Below are 14,047 nucleotides of genomic sequence, written 5' to 3' on the forward strand. Positions count from 1 at the left end.
CAAATATATTCGGATTCATGTTCTCGGTATGTTCAGAAAGATGAAGATATGTAATAATTTTAATAAATGTAATTATATTACGATTTCCAAGAGAGATTTTGAGAAATGATATATTCTTTACCTACGACCGTTTTTTAAAGTAGCCATTTCAGTTCAGTTCTTAGAATTGAAAAGTTTCACTTAACAGCGGTTTACTTTCATATCAGCATAGTTTCATTTCATATCAGCATAGTTTTTCTCATATCAACACGGGTAACGGACCAATGAGGTTCAAGTATTGAGAGAAAAGAATTAAAATTGTAATGCTTCGAACGTCAACTAATCAGCTGATCAGCTGATCAGTTGACCAATTTAATTGTTGATCTGACTTGTTCCTGTTGATACTCGCGTATTCTTAACGTAAGTTTGTGGAAGTTAAAGGAAGGTAGATTAAACTGATTTAATAATGTCAGTTAGTGAAGGTGAAGTTAACGAGATGGAAATGAGAGAACAAACTGTTTATAATATTCTATAATATTCGATGCTGAGATCTAACTGTTTCACTATAATCATTCAGTTGTCAAAAACAAAATACAAAATTTTCCTAATTGTACCTGAAGCAGTATTTATGTTAAGAATGCTGCTAGCAGAACACATTCCCTGAAAAAGGTAACGTATTTTTTTAACGAAGTTTTACAAACACGTAATTACAGGAAATCAGCTGATTATACAATAAGTCGTTGCATCACTTTCCTTTCATTGGCACTGACAATAAACGAAAACATAACCTCTCTAAGAAGTAATGAGTAGTGATTTTTAGTAATTAAAACCAGATTATTAGTAATTAAAAACTGGCGTAGGTAAAGTAGTGTACGCAACTCGCGTTAATAGTCTTTACGACACTCGTAGAAGTTTTTAAATTTAAATTTTCTACTCGTGTCGTAAAGACTAACTTAACTTGCGTAAACTACTATTTCAGGCTTTATATTTATCAACAGCTGTCTTCTTTTATTGTCTATTGCTCATATCCGCTATGGTTATATGATTTGGTTGTTGTGTGTTTTATTCTGTGTATACGTAGACTACCAATTTCGTCAATCTAAAGGTAAACCTTGAGAATGAAAGACAATTCTATTATGGAATGATGATCAAATTGCGTGGGTCATTCACATTAGACTGTGTCATTTCTTGAAGTATCTTCTCGGGAAGAACCTGCCATTAGAATCTCTTAACCTGGAGGCAAAATCACTGAAAAATTTTCTTTAACACTCTAATACCATTTGGGTAGTACTTAATGTTCTTCAATAAGATAATTTGTGAAGAAATTGTTATTGGTCCAGGAAAAAGATAGAATGACTAGGGCTTAACGATGTATCACAGAAAAAAAAACGTGTTTTATATTTTAACAAAATCTCAATAACAGCAACATTAAAACTAAAACTAAGTTTCTATAGCCTACTAGCATTGACTTTATATCTACATACAGGGTGAATAAAAAGTCAAGACCCCCCCTCTAATATTTTTTCATGTAGATATACAGAGATATCCTTTTGGTGGTCGAGCAATTTTAGCAGGATGTTTCATTTTATCATTTTGAAATTTTTGAGTGTCCCCCCAAAAGGGGGGATTTGGGGGGCAGCTCAAATATTTTACATGTAAACCCCCTTCAAGTGACACCTCATTTTGAAGTGTTTACAAAAACGTAAAGAATGGTGAAAACTAGAGGTTGCTATCTCTTCTCTATCTAAAATGGTAGCCCGTCAAATGTTGTGGAAAGTCAATGGTAAAATTGTTAATATTGGTTGCCATTTTGGAAAGAGAAGAGATAGCGAGCTCTGGTTTTCACCATTCCTTAAGTTTTTGTAAACACTTCAAAATGAGGTGTCACTTGAAGGGGGTTTACATTTAAAATTTTTGAGTGTCCCCCCAAAAGGGGGGATTCGGAGGACAACTAAAAATGTTTCAATAGAAACCCCTATCAAGTGACACCTCATTAGATGTAGATCATTAGTGTAGATATAAAGTCAATGATGCTACTAAGCACAGCTTTTAAACACACATACAATTATGCTTGTCTCTCCTGTAAACCTAAAGATCTATAAGGGTAAAATAAAAACAAAACATTTACCTACTCCGGCAAGTAATCCAGGAATGTTTGGGAGACAAATCGTAGTCATGTATCTTGAGGGCGGCGGAGTTTATGTACAATCTCGCTTTTAAAACCCACCTGAGACTACCAAGGGACTAATGTGGACTACACTTTACAATTGTTCCTGTGTATTCTCCAAACTATTGTGTGTGTCAAACTAGAGGCACGTTACATTTTCAGAACCATATCAATGTCTTAGATTAAAGATGCTTCCTTGATATGTTTTAGCGAATTTCCCACATTAGGGAATAATTTAGTATTCACACGGATTAGTTACGCTCATATAAAACCGAAAAAACTACTTACATTTTTCGTAAATTTTTCAGATGAAACCTAGAAGATATGACTCAGGATTGGATTATTTTGAATTTACCTTGGGAAGCCCTAGACTACAGAAAGACCAAATTTTCTTCTGCCACATTACCAACAAATATGTTAAAAAATATCTTGCAAACAATTCGACTTCCAATAATTACTATAAGCTTTGCGATTCTCTTTTTTAGATGATTCTATGATGAGTTTCAGATGAGTATCAGATGACGTTAAGTGTTATAAGATGTTTTAGAGATGAAGATAATTAAAAAAATAATAAAATTCTTATTTAGTTTTGATATTAGAGTTTACGGGTTTAACAAATATACTGTCGATGGTTTCAAGTCTTAATCTCTTAAATTATAAAATAACTACCAAACTATCAGTAGCTTAAATACACAATACTCCTATTAATCACTATATTTTAAAGGGATAACTCATTATAAGTTGATAAAATAGAATATCCACTGAACTAAATTTTAAGGTCTTTGCAAAGTTTACATGTCTATTTGTCATCCATAATAGGAAATTCCTCAAATCGTTTTTTGAAGGTTTAATAGTAATTGGTAAATACATGTTTTTATGTCTGATAGTGTAAAGAAATGTTGTATAAATTATATTTATATTTTACATTGTAAGGAGGCTTTAAATTTCTTGAACTGAGGTCAAATACAATTTTATAAAAAGAAGGATGCAGTAAATATTTTGTGTTGGTAGCCAGAGAATATTTAAGGCTATAAAAGACGCCTTATGATTAGGCTATGTCGAACACCATTGCAATGCGGGTAGTATCCAGTTGGTAACCGGCGTTTTATGCGTATTTTAACTCATACCAGTTGCATTTGTTATGACTATTGAGCATATTATAATAGTCCAATATAAGCATGAAAGTAGCAACTGTATAGGAAGAACCTAAATGGTTCACACTATTTCATTATCAACCAGTTACTTATTCAAAGATAAACAACAACAACAACAACAAACTGAGACCTTTTTGTGACAAAAAACATAGAATAAAAAACACAGTTGCAGCAAGAACAAATAAATATCAAAATATAAAATATAAGTTTGTTTGTATGACTAATTTTGATTGAAACATGTTTACAGTTTTATAATAATTTCTTGAATAAAACATGTAACCAATAAACCAATCTGCAAAACGTATCAAATTCAATGACCTCACTCACTCATTTAATGATTAAGTACTTGGGGGCCGAGCTTTGATCAAAGGAATATCATTAATATACTGTATCATCACACTTACAGCAGTATTTGCTCAATTTAATTTATTCAAATATTTTTTTAATCCATCTTAAATCTCTCATACTAGATATATTGTAGTTTTTATTGATAGCTGCAGTTATGGTTCTTATGAGTGTTGTATATTATGTTGTTATTTTTGTAACTAACAAATTTAATAATATAAATATTTAAACTTATATTAAAAAATTATTTTTTGGTACAATATAATATTTAACTTGCCAAAAGACCCTTTTGGAATTTATTTTTGAAGCAAAGTTAAGGTGCTTTTTCAAGAGAGTCAGTGTATTATGTTGCAGCCAACAAAATCTTTACACTATGAATAAATGCTCCTGAAAGGATAAGTTAATTTCTTGTTGGGCATTGTAGTTCATTTGTTGCAACTATTCTAGGTAAATCTTTTCACTGATGATTGGTTATTGATCGCCTAGTCCTGAGTTAGACATTCAAAGGGTTTCAATTTCCCTGTTCAGTTATTAATGAACTAAAAATGTACTGAAAAAATGAAAGGCTGAAACTCACTATACTCATTCTTAAGTACTATAATAGGAAAGTCAAACAGTTTTCATAATGATTTTACCAAAAGGTTGTGCTCTACAAGCCTTTAAAGTTTTAATGTTATTCTTGTGGACGACAAATCTTGAACTGATTTGTTTGAAAACTCCAGGTAAAACATGAATAAACCAGAAAGTAGATAGAGATTATTGTAATAAATATACGGTATAAGCAACATAATTGTCCATTTTACATCATTAAACTAATACTGCAACAGAAACTGCATCTTCTCAACAACAGGATTATCAATGTTTCAAATGGTTTACGCCGGATATATTCACACATGGAGGGTAGAGGGACATAGTTTTAGCCCGAGAGACCAATCCATCGTACTCTTGCGACTCAGTTACAGTTTGTGGCAGGAACTAAGATGGATTTTGAACGATCTCCTAACTTTTTCCCCTCTTATTCAAATTACGGCTGCCTATTAATTACTCATGTAGCAGTTGAATGGAATTTTCAACATGAGAATAGAACATTAAGTTTGACTTTATTGCACTATGTTTTTAATGAAACAGTTTAAGCGTGGTCATGAGTAGAAGTGTATTTCTACTAGGCTATACATTTGTTGGATAAATATTTTATTGTAATACAGAAATAGTGAAACCTGTCAGAAAGCTTTTAACTTATAAGCCCAATTTTTTTTATTAACAAAACAGAAGAAGTTGATGTAATATAAAAATATGTTTATGGCGAATAGATAATGATGACCATACAAATTTTAGATTATAAAATAAGTGTATGGTTTACGTTTTTTTTATGATAAATAATATTTATCGTCAATACGCAAACGAATTACATGAATATAAATAATTATACGCGTCAGGGATTATTTCTTTGTGTGTAGCCTTAACAATATTGTTAAAAAGTCGATTATCATATCAACTTACATCATTAAAACTAAAACAAACATCCATTTGAATGTAAAATTTACCATAATATATTTTTGTAGAATAAATATAATTGTTTAATACTTTGAAGACAACCTTCTTCCATTTGTCTATAAAGAAACGCTTTACTGAAACGTTTATTTTATTCTGGAACGCACATTATAAAAACAAATAGCTCTCATGAATCGTTGGCACTTCCCATTTCCAGGGAGCTCAAGTGAAAAGTTTAATGGGGTACCTCTCAGGATCAAGATGTTGTTTATTGTTAAGAACTGCGGACTCAAAACGCACGCATCTTTATGTTGCGTACATATATTATAACAAAGTCGTAGAGAGCAACTATTTACCTGTTAAAACCATTTTAAAACTTGTCTGTTGTAAAATAAATACTAAAATTCTTGGATTCAAGATTGAAGAATGTAATAATTTACAGCGCACAGCGAGGTTACTTGTGCCTAAATAAAAACCAATCTATTTTCATTAGAAATCTTATCCATAAATTATTTTTAGAGATATGGTTGAAACAAATATTCCAATAATTAAATTAAATTAAATCACAAAAATTCAGTTATAACTTTACAATCAAAAGGTTTTAATTTTCAGGATGCCATACTGGCGTGGCCTAGTTCTATTCTCTAATAGAAACTCGTCTGTGGAGAGATAGAAATTTATGATCATAAATAATAAATACATAAACTATTAGAATTTGCCATAACAATTCATTGTAAATTATTGTTGGCTAATCAGAATAGTAGTAAAGATTCTCAAAAAGGTTTATCAAGTTATCAAGAGACAAGATTGCGCAATTTAAAGGGGCCACAACTTGTTTCCGAAAATGAACTAAGCACAATACCCATTTACCTTATAAGATAGTGTTAGTTGAAACAGTTTTTGATGAGGGGAACTAGTAATTTACAATAAATTTGTTGATTTTAGATCTACAATATGCAAAATGATTTAGGCCTACCTACGTTAATTAATAAGGTCAGAGTTGTCAGAAAAGTAGTGTGTTAAAAATACATGTTCATAAACTGTTCAGTCTCTTGTTGAGAATCTGACTGTGGGTAAACATTACACTGAAGGAATTGATGTAAAAATCGGTTAAGTTTGACGGCTAAAAGGGTGTACCAGGAAACCCCCTTCGTTGTGTTAAGAATATAGATGATCAATTATTACATTTTAAATTATAAACAAAATTATTTTAGTACTATTCTAACCTCCAATAATTTACCTCTGCAGAATTTGTATGAATAAATATTTAATGTCTACAACTAGAACCACGGACATAGGGCCCTTCACGGGATCCCATAAATTGAAAGGGTTACATCCACCAGCTGTTACCAAGTAAAAATAGTTCTACAAAAAGAGCCTCTTGGCATTATTGAAGTGTTTATCAATTTGAAATAAACTGTAAAATATTCACACAGATCCAAACTATGTCCTGGATGAACTGCAACTTCGTAATTGTTTCTTTAAGTATTTACCTAATAATTTTAGAGAGCTTGTACCGTAGAGGCATGTTTATAAACATTATCATGTTTAGCCGCCACCTTGGATTGACCGGGTAGAACCTAATCATTTTAGAGAGCTTGTACCGTAGAGGCATGTTTATAAACATTATCATGTTTAGCCGCCACCTTGGATTGACCGGGTAGAACCTAATCATTTTAGAGAGCTTGTACCGTAGAGGCATGTTTATAAACATTATCATGTTTAGCCGCCACCTTGGATTGACCTGGTAGAACCTAATCATTTTAGAGAGCTTGTACCGTAGAGGCATGTTTATAAACATTATCATGTTTAGCCGCCACCTTGGATTGACCGGGTAGAACCTAATCATTTTAGAGAGCTTGTACCGTAGAGGCATGTTTATAATAAACATTATCATGTTTAGCCACCACCTTGGATTGACCGGGTAGAACCCTCTTAAAGAAATACAAATTACCTCCGGTAGTGCAAAAATTATCATAGGTGCCACTGTACAAATAATGGTTAATAAACAAATAATGGCAGGAATTACAATTTTGTATATTTATTCTTATAAACAAACTTGTACACTCGATTGCTCATGCGCTGAAGACAAGAAGCCGTAAAGTTTGCAGATTGTAATTTAATACCTGGCAAAGTTCGCAAGAGTGTTTAAGCTTCTTATGCAAGTTCGATAGGCAGCTGGGATTAATTAAAACCAACACTTGATTCTCATTAAACATTCATTTACAAGTTAGATGAGAAACGGTTCAAGGCTGCATGAATATACTTTCCTATGAAAGTAAATAACGTTAATAATTTGTTTATCCAATGAACATAAAATATTTGAAACCATGAAGAAATTAAAATATTTGAATACTTAGAGTGCATAGGTGCAACAAGTATTTACTGTGTGTATGTGCAAATACTCAATTAAACAACAAGATACTTAAAACAATTTAAGCACAAAGAAATAATGGTAATCGTTAATAAATGTAACAATGCAAAATTGGTACTTTTATAGTAGGTAATTTAAGAAATCTGAACAAGCTTATTAACACAAGCTGCCTTTTAAATTAAATACTGATTTTTAGTTCACTGTAAAATATTGAGTTACTTGTAAAACAGCTAGCCTATTTTTTTTAACACAGTATACTATACACTGTGTAATTATCGATGTGAAACGAAACTTTTCCGTAAACAGCATTGATTGTTTTTATTTGTTGGAGACCTAGACATGAACTGGCCTTTATATATATATATATATATTTCATTTAAATAAAAAAAAACCCTTATAAGGAAAACTTATTACGAAAACCAATTAAACTTAATTGCTCTTGTTTAGAATGAATAAGCTTAGGCCTACTATTTGTCTTTATTTTCTTCTCGATATTGAGACTAAAAACTAATATAAAATCAAACAAATATCATACTTGAATGTAAATGTAAGTAAACTTTCTTACATACTTGAAACCATAAGAGAAAATACTTATAACTTGCACAACAATAAATGTTTTATTTCCTTGTCAATTTATAATAAGTTCAAGGTATAATCTGACTAAGAAATAAACAAGATATAGGGAATACAATGACTGTAAGAAAAAAAACAATATCTCAATCTGTCTACTTAAGGATTGGCTGATCCCAGTGGTATATAATGATGTATTTCTCAAATAACATAAAATAGTTGATTATACTAACATAGTTTAAAATATCTAAAGATTGTTCCCTTAAAACGTTAACAAGTTGATTCATATAGTAGTCGTATTCTTTTTGGTGGGTTTACATCTATGGATAAACAGATGTTTCTGTCACATGTTCAATGATTTGTGACTAACACATATGGCATCAGGGTGAGGCACTGTTGGGCTCAGTGTAAAAAATAAATTAATATGTTGGGGTCATTATAGCAACGAATTAAAATAACTGCCTATTGTGACAACATGAATCAGTTAATATATTTTTATCTTTTACATTGGGCCCCCAAGAAGCGTAAAGTAGTACTGAACTGTGTTATTTTCATTTATATACCACATGTAATTTATAAATTTATATTTTTATGTAAAAGTTTAAAAGTAAACATTTTATCCAAACATACTTGTTTAAAGTACGGAGTATTTTACATATCGAGTTATTGTTCGTTAAAGCTAATAGCTATCTTTGTATTAAAGCGCAATGTACAACATGCTCGAGAACGACAATGTCGGATCGTGTAAAAAAATATTAAAAAAAATCTTGCCGATTGGAAAGTCTGAAAAATACACAGCAAATGTCTTTTACTCTAGTTGATTATAATAGCCTCCTCACTCTCTGGGAGTAAAAACAACTTATTTAGTATCCCAACGCATGTATTGAAACCATACGGTTTTGCTGCATTATGACAAAAATAATATTAGCTATCTATTAATTTCAGAAAAAGTTTGCCTTCCAGTTTATAAAAACAACCCTTATACTTTTGTTGGGCTCTTGCCATAATATTGCATGTGGACATACATTTGAACAACTCAAGTGTGCATTAGGGGAATGGAACTGGCGCAGGTGTTCTACAAGTGTAACCTGTGTATAAACTGATCCTCTCAAAGATGCATGACCACTGTACTGTATGTTGGAGTTGGATGATATTTCTTCTGCAACACTTCTCAAATCATATGACTTTGTAGACAAATGTTTAGGTATTGCGTGAAACCTAAAAGTATTTACATGTCCTTTGTAGTTTTATTTGTTCAATGGACACAGTAAAACCTTTGCACAATATATATTATTTTTCAATTCAGAGTTTGTTAATATGTACTGTTATCTACATTTTGATTAAGTGTTAGTGTTACAACGAAAATAATAGGCATTACTGGAATTTAAAAGAATTGCCAAATTAAAGAGCATTATTTTGAAATATTTGCGTAAGAACAGAACTGTTTCTAAAGTACCCAAATGTGCTCACACGTACGCAATTTGACGTTTATCAAGTAATGATAAAGATTAATTCATATGACAATATTAGTCCGTACAATTGTTTTGGAAACTCTTTGCTGTAAAGTATAAGACTTAGCTATAATACATCACCAATGTTCAAGTACATTATTACAATTTGTAATTAATTATTTAAAATATACATAAAATGTTATTGCAATTTACCATGAAATCACTGTACATCAGTGGCACGGGTTGTTACTTTGAAATGAGAATTTTTAATAGTATAAATGCGTTTAATAACAACCTATGCATTATACCATTAAATATTTTATTATATTAAAGTCGGTTGTACGATTTTTCTAAGTAGTATAGCAATTGAATGAAGGAATCTCTAGAATATAAATCACTGTATTGTTGCTTTTTACACACTAATCTTGTCCATCCCAAAAATGTTTTGCTTCAGTAAAAACATATACCATTATTCAGAACCAGCGAGAGAAATAATATACTGTAAATAAAGTGTTGAATTGGCCTATTTAAAATATTACATAGAACATAAAATTTAATAAACCATGACGTCAACAATCAAGATTGAAAACAAAAAACCGTTTAGTCACATTAGTTTTTTACTCACATTCAAAACAATTCAACAAAAATTAGTATAGAAAACATCATACTATATCTTATATTACAGATACACGAATATTACCCACTAGGTTTGTTCGTTATGGTTATCATTTTATAACTAATCACACCATCTGCATTCTCCGTCCACTCTACACTCATTTTCTGGACAATCTCGCTCAGGGACGTCCATAAGAAATTTTGTATCGATAATTCCTTCTAAATTATCCGCAGGAGAAGGAGTCGTAGACGTAGACTTTGTAACACTATGTTCATCTAAGATCAAGTTATTGTCAGGACTACATTGCGGTAAACTGTTAAGTTTACTTTGCTCCATTTTCCTAACATTCTTAAGAAGGTAAGTCAATGAGCAATTGGATTTAATGGTTTCTGCAGGTTTTAATCTATTCAGTGCGTTCACATTTCTTGATTCATTTATAAAGACTCGTGCATTTGCTGTAGTGGTTGTAGGGTGGGAAAACATTGACTTGTTATCTTGACCTGGGAACACTATAGGCACATAAACGTTTGACCCGTGAACTTGATCTGGGAACACTATAGTACCACCAACGTCAACGTAAGACTGATTCGCTGACACTTTAATGCTAAGCCCAGGAAGATCAATAAAATACACCACGATAAGCAATGTTTCCAAACAAGGCATTGTCCATAGTGGCATTCTTTGCACCTTCGTGTTCTGAAACAAAAATGATTGTTTAAATACATATGTAGAAAGCTATTTTGTAATTATATAGGCTTACTACTAGCTGCTATACCAGTGCTTTACAACGGAGTGGGGACGTGGAAGAAAAATAATCGATCCTTAAAGTTACAAAACCATCATAACTTTTTGAAACAAAATTGTACTCTGCCATTTTAAATTGATATATATATATGCAAATCTAAAGAAAATATTAATATAATTTAAATCATTATAAAAGTTCTATATAGATAAGATGCATCATATAGTTTTATACGTGCGTCAGTGATACTCTATTCGCACTAGGTAGATGAATTAATTTTCACCACCTAATTCGAAATCATATATATATATTACTAAGTATATCAAAATACCACAGTACCCTAAAAAACATTTTATTTTATATTACTTACTTACATGTTTCGGACATTAATGCCATGATCACAGTATACTTAGTAACATTTAAATTAGCCCTCATTGGTGTATACAATAACAATATATATAGTCATACTCGTGCATTGCGTTTGCAATGGGAGAGGACACGTACGTTATAAGAAAATTTGGTTTACTATAATTTACTGTATACTATAATATAGAGCACATCAACCATAGCCATAAAGTTCTACCACCGCACCTAAGCAATAAAAAAAATAAAAGATCTCACAACTTTTTGTTGCTGCTTGGTTCAAATTAGAAGTTGTCATAAATGCAATAAGAATTAATAGTGCTGCACCCTGTTGGTAAACCTTATAACCTTTTAATGCAGTTGAATTCATAGAAACAACTTGTGTAGTTAAAACAGCTAAACAATTTATTTAATTCCTTTTAAATATGAATACTCATTAGGTTAACATGGGAAATTCTAGAGCCACTGGGCCGGAGCCAGAAAGGAGTTTTGAGATAAGAATATGTCTATATGTTAATCAGGAATGTGAGCTATCAGCCACCAATTATCAGCCCAATCCGACTAGTAGTTAATGCGTGATTGAACTTCAAACAAACAAACAAATAAACAAACAAACAAATGCACAAACTTTCACATTTATGATATTAGTAAGATATATATCTTGTAATAATATATAAAGCTAAAGCTTAAGCCAATTATCAATTATTTAAGATGAAGACGCCACTATGTGCGTATTTTAACTCAAATATGAGTGAAGGATGAGTGTAGGATGAGTGGCGCAATCTTGTAGTCTTGTTAGTGACTAAAGCCGACTTAATATGTTCCTTAGACACAGCTGTTAATTAATAGCCCATGACAACTAAGGGACTTACAGTTTGTAGTGGAGTTCAAAAAAATTTTCTCCTTGTAATTAACGAGTTTGTCTTATTTTCAGAATAGGACTGTGGATAGTCATAGTACTCACTTTACTTTACTCCACATCAGGGAATATAGCATCCATAGCCAAAGCCCCAGACAGATAACCACTTACTACTGTAGTGGTAGGTAAGACATGAGTTAGTTCTAGATTAATTAGGTTAGGAATTTCCAAGTTTAAGCAGGAGGTACCATGAAGGAAGGAGGGTGTAATTACATGCTTTGCAAAGTTGAAAAAGCCTTAAAGCTTCTTGTGTAAGCTCCAGTTACACATGGTTTATATTTTACTTATTAAATATTAAGAATGATGCCTAATGATGCATTTTATTTAGATTTTTTGTTACTGTACCTATGTCGCCTATAAACTTGGTACAGTATACAACTATTTAGTTTATCTACATTAAAGTTTAAAAGTACATGAAGAAGTAGCAAAGGTTAATATATATTTGGATATATATTCGGTTGTTCGATGTGTATAGAAATATGTATAACGGTTAAAAACATCAAATTTTTTCTACAAATTTTTAATCTCTAACAAATTAGCAATTACAAATAAGGTATATTTTATATATATATTTTTTAATAGATTGTGTGGATTTCCACGTCTTTAATCGGTCTGATTTTGGCACCATGGATAATCTAATTGTGTTTTCAGATATTCAATCTGTAGTTTATTTTTACCCAGAGTTCAACGACGTTGAATAATCACAGCTGTTTGACTTAAGTTGGGGTTTTATACAAGTTAAAATATAAAACTCACCAGTTACTGAGGAGGAGAATCTACAAGTAATGGAGAACACCGATACGATGCGATATACGTATTAGTTGTGGCATTGAACAAAACTCTTCTAAAAAAACAAAGGGTATCCGAGTTGTCTGTATCACTATTGTCATCTTCAACAGATCTTCGAACTAAATTTGGCTCACTACTTTGTCCCTTTACTTGGTGGAGAACACCACAACAAACAATACACCATACTAAGGAAAACATAAATAAATGCAACAATAGTAGCCTCATCGTATTGACTGAGGAATTGGAAATCATGAGTTCTGATAATGGTTAGTATCAGTCAACCCAATGACCTGTGTCTGACCCAGCTGATAAAAGATGTTGAAAATTTAGTTCCTCAGCTCCGAAAATCTTCATGTTTGCTGCAAACAATTTTGTTAAGCGAAATGTGTGGTTCTTATGTACTTACAAGTTAATGCAACTTTTGCAAATCATATCATAACCTTATATTGCAGAGAATGACCTGAAATCAAATGTCTTCCTAAAGGCATATGTACGGTTAAAAATAATAATAAGCATTATAAGTATATAAGTAAGCACAAATAGTAAGCATAATAAATTATCCATACTAAAATGCATTTTTATAAAATTTTCTTAATTTTAGTAATGATTTGGTCAGATAAGGTTTGAAATTAGTTTTCATTTAATGTAATTAACGTGTTTATGTATATTAATTTCACAAACTAAGTTTAAATGTTTAAAAGTATCCCTTTGCTTATATGTCATTAAAAAAAATAAATGATACTAGCAGCAAAATGCTGCTTTGCCTGGGTAAAAATATACAATATACAATAAGTGGTGATAGGATTTATTTTTGCTGACAGAGCCCAAGGTACTTTAAAAAAATTTAAGGTCAGTTTGTATGTCTACACACCTAGAATTCGGTATATACTATGGGGTGTTAAATATGAAAAAAGGCCTTTTTGTTCAAAAAGTTTCTTGTTGTGTATTAATAATGTAAATAGAAAGATTATAGAAAGTTAAAATAAAATCTATCGACAATTTGCGACCAGGTGAAAAGGTATCCATGTACTGAACTTGTCATTAATTTAGAAGTCTACAAACATGACATTGTAATTATTCATTAAGT

The 14,047-nt window shown here is 31.3% G+C and overlaps 1 long non-coding RNA gene across 1 annotated transcript; it reads right to left on the reverse strand.

Moving 5' to 3' along the window:
* Positions 1-8,108: 8,108 nt before the first annotated feature.
* On the reverse strand, positions 8,109-13,193 carry LOC128990185 (uncharacterized). Its single transcript, XR_008490503.1, has 2 exons — positions 12,928-13,193; positions 8,109-10,843 (listed from the first exon to the last, which is right to left on the reverse strand). It is a non-coding gene; the product is annotated as an uncharacterized LOC128990185 (long non-coding RNA).
* Between the last annotated feature and the right edge of the window lie 854 nt (positions 13,194-14,047).

The sequence above is a fragment of the Macrosteles quadrilineatus genome, unplaced genomic scaffold, assembly GCF_028750875.1.
Source record: "Macrosteles quadrilineatus isolate MER2022 unplaced genomic scaffold, UCM_ALF_1.0 Scaffold_3__2_contigs__length_128488019, whole genome shotgun sequence".
Classification (NCBI taxonomy): Eukaryota; Metazoa; Arthropoda; class Insecta; order Hemiptera; family Cicadellidae; genus Macrosteles; species Macrosteles quadrilineatus.